Source organism: Chionomys nivalis, chromosome X, assembly GCF_950005125.1.
Source record: "Chionomys nivalis chromosome X, mChiNiv1.1, whole genome shotgun sequence".
Taxonomy (NCBI): Eukaryota; Metazoa; Chordata; class Mammalia; order Rodentia; family Cricetidae; genus Chionomys; species Chionomys nivalis.
This window is the reverse complement of record NC_080112.1, coordinates 8,646,383-8,650,804: the sequence shown is the minus strand read 5'-3', so window position 1 is coordinate 8,650,804 and position 4,422 is coordinate 8,646,383.

Sequence of the window (4,422 nt, the reverse complement as noted above, 5' to 3'; positions counted from 1 at the left end):
GTGTCTTCAGAATCTGAGATTCTTTCTTCTATCTCTTGAATTCTATTGATTATGCTTGTTTCTGTAGTCTCTGCTCGTTGACCTATATTTGCCATATCCAACTGGTCCTCAGTTTGTGTTTTCTTCCTTGCTTCCATTTCAGTTTTCAATTCTTGGACTGTTTCCATTACCTGTTTGATCATTTTTTCTTGGCTTCCCAGGGTATCATTTACGTATTTACTCATTTCTTCAAACTTTTTGTCATACTTCTCATCCATTTCTATGAGGGCGTTTTTTACATGTTGTTTAAGGGACTCTATTGCTTTCAAAAAGTCAGTTTTTTCCTCTTCTCCTGTGTTAGGGTGTTCAAGTCCTTGTGTTGTAAGATCATTGGGTTCTGGTGTTTTCATATTGTTTTTCAGATTGGTGGGTGAATTCTTGCCTTGGCGTCTGCCCATCTCCTCTTATCGATGTTATCTAATGGGTTTGATTTAATTGTAGTGGGGCAATCTGCTCTCAGTGCGGGCTTCACTGTTTCTTGCCTGCACTATCCCACATCCAGTGCCTCCGCCGCCTGGGCCCACCTGTCCGCCGGTGCCTCCACCGCCCTGACTTGCCTGCCTGCCGGTGCCTCCGCTGCCTGGGCCTGCCTGCCGGTGCCTCTGCCACCTGGATCTGCCTGCCGGTGCCTCCACCGCCTGGGCCTGCCTGCTCGTGCCTCCGTCGCCTAGGCCTCACCCTGTATGTTTTAAAAAGAACCTTAAGATACCTGTTGATTAGAATATGAATATTTTCCCAGTTTATCCTAGAAAAATAAAATTTTGAAATCATGGAGGATGTTATTTTTCACAAGTGTTTGCATGTGCTTTATATAAGAAGAATCATATATGCAATAGTGTATTAAATAAAATAACTCTACTACATGTAGAATTATCAGAAAATATTAGTGTTTAAAACTGCACTTTAATTAAATACTATGTGAGAAAGTAATGTAAGTATATGTGATTTTTCCTTATTGAGTAGTGATTAAAACATGAGGTAGAAAGGAACTGAATACGCTATCTTGTATTTTCTGCACTTCTGGAAAGGTTCACCAGGGTCATAGTTCTAAGATATTTCTTGCTGATGAATAATAGTACTCATAGTATTGTTGTATCTGGTAATTGGTAACCTAAATGTCACCATTTAGCACTTCAAGGAAGAAAAACCATGATTTATTTTTATCAGTAGTCAGGGTAGTTCTCTGCTTCTTTTATATAATTTAATCTCAAGTTTAATGTTCTATATATAGTTAGCACTAAACTTAAGATGATTATTGAAGTAAATATATCACTATCATATAAGGATTTATCACCAAAGCAATTGTTCACAGAAACATTCAAGTATTTGAGTGCTTGGCCTTAAACAGTGAATATTAAGGGAGACAAGAAAGAAAGAATGTCAGAACAAGAGAATAATGTGGTTTTCTAGGAAAAAAAATGTCTACTGGACATGCCAAGGTTATTGCTGTACTCAAAAACTCATTGTAGCTGTAGTTATCTGTTTGTGATCATGTGCATTAGTTTTTCATTATGGATGGGGGAAGCCACATGAAGACTCATCACTCTATGAATTGGTAGTTAAAGATTTTGGGGGAGAAGTTGTCAGTTTCTCTAATGGTATATCCACTTGTGAGTTTCCCATGTTCTAGCCATAATTTTACACACATTTATGTGATAAATACTAATTAAATTTACTTGGACACACATGTGTACATATAACACACATATGTATGCACTAACAGTCTTTCTCTCAGCAAGTCAGAAGAGAAATTTATGGGAAGTATAACTTCAGCATTAGAAGGAGAAGGAATAAGAAAGGGGAATGGAGATGAAAATGATGAAAATGCACATATATGCATATGAAATTGTCAAAGAATAAAAATTAATTAAATTCATTTTAAATTAAAAGATAGAAAACTTAAGATTTCTAGCTAAGGTAGGAAGACAAGACTCATATTCAACTTCCTACCTGAAATTTTACATGTCAAGTAAATATGCATTACTGAGGGATGGAAGACATAAAAGCTGAAGAATATAAGGATTGCAACTTTTCACACATTAACAGAGTTATTCAAGTATGCTGCAGACTATGTTTATGAGCATACAACCCCTGGAATTGAAAACAAACAACTTGACAGTTTTAGAAAAAATCTGATTCAATTCAGACAAGGAAACAGTCCTCAACCATGGGGTATTAGATAGAGAACTCAAAAGGAGCTTGCCTCAATGGTAAGGAATAATTAGTCCTACTGAACACTTCAAGTGCCATTTATCAACTATATCTGAGAACAAAGTTCAAGAATATTTATAGAATTATAAAAAGAAATACTGACCAACAATTAATCAATTCTCAGGCATGCAAAACAACAGCCCATAAATTCTATAAAGAAGATAAAAATCATTCAAAAAGCTATCCAGACATAACACTGATGAAAGAATTAAAGAAATAAGGGCAATGAATGAATTGTGAAAATATTTCATATTTTTAAAGGCAAGAAACAGATGCTATAAAAATCCACAAATTATTCAAAGTGAAGTAGACAATGCATTGAATGTATAAATGCCAATTAAACATTTCAGAAAATAGGCTTTGTCCCCACAACCTATGTGAAAAAAAATACAGGTATGGTGGCACATGCTATTATTTTTGAAGTTCTGGGGAGGTAGGGATAAATGGAATCATTGGACTTACTAGCTAGCTTTGCAGTCTAGCCTACTTGGTGAGTCTAGTTAAGTTACAGAGCCTGTATAAAAAAATAAGGCTGTCCTTCTTGTTATCTAGCCTCTCTGGGGCTGTGGATTGTAGGTTGGCTATCCTGTATTTTACTCCTATTACCCATAGGAGTAAGTACTTACAATCTTTGCTTTTCTGGGTTTGGGTTACCTAATTCAATGTGATTTTTTTCTAGTTCCAGCCATTTGCCTCCAAATTTCATGAGGCCATTGCTTTTATTTTTACAGCTAAGTAATATTCTATTGCTTCCCCTCCATGTCTCTGTATCACTGGTTTTGTTAATATTATATTAGATAAGAAAAAGAAATTTCAGGTAATAATATGAAGAAAGAAAGTAAAGTCATTATAAAATCCTCTCTAACCTCACTTTTCCAGGTCCATGAGCAGAGCTGATCATATATTTGGTGGGATATTCCCTTAACTCCTTTATGACTTATATGATGAAGACCAGGAAACTGGTTCTTCATGCCAAGTTGACACACATTTTAAGCATCTAGTATTAAAATTGTCTGTTCCAGTTATCTCTCATGTTATTACTGCAAGGCAGACATTTCTGTCTATTGGTGGAATATGACATAAGTTATGATCCTTGATCTTATGAAATGTTTCTTAGGAAGCAAATTGGTATGCTATCATCAGATAAAGTTTATTATATTGCTTTATATACCACTGCATAAAATCTAGTCCAGAACTAATGTTTGTGTTCATAAGAACCTACTGGCATTCCACAGGGTGACCAGCATCAACCCAATGTGGCATGATCTTTTTCTGTATAATGTTTCACTTGTACATCTCCATCATTGCGTCTCTATATCTTTTGTGGCAGATACAATATTTGTCATCTCTACTAGATACCTGCTCACAGTATCCAATATTTTCACAGTCCTAAGAGGGTACTCAAGTAAGAATAATATAATATCCTCTTGTCAATCCCACTTGTCTTTCAAAGCTGGAAGAAATTTCTGATGAAAGACATTAGTACATTCAACTTCAATATATTTTATTAAATCATATAATGATTTACATAGAGGCCTCCACTTAATATGCCTGTTTTCTAATACTCTGCCTGACCATATGGCCAGGCAATTGCCTACTCTATGGGAGCCAGAAAACACAAATATATGAGGTTTTTGTCTTTGATAAATTTTTTACCAGTGTTAAGAAAACATCTTGCTATTAAACTCACTGAGATGACTTGATTTTTATTTTATGAAAGCAGTAGCTTTCCAAAGGGATTTTACCCTTTCATCTAGAACTGCAATCTATAAACAAAGCAGCTGTTTAGTGGTCTGTCGAGCACTGCTTTTAAGGCACTACATGATGATAAAATTCAGTCGCTACTTATGAGATTTTAAATAAGTCATATGGGGAAGGGACCCTTATTGTACCTCCTGCTTTGGCTCTCTTGATAGCTTTATCCTTTATAATCACATTCTACTTAATTACAGAACTCCTATGGGTTTTCATTTCATGATTAATGTTTCTATTGGTTATTATCCAAGAAATCATGGCTTCAAAATTATTTATGTGTTTTGATTATAATTGAAACAAGTAGCTTACTCCTGAAATGGAAACTTTCTAATCAATGCTATGGGGCCTTTTTTATTCCGATACTACAGATAGATAAAATAATCAAAATATAGAAAATATTCTTTATGAAAATAAGTG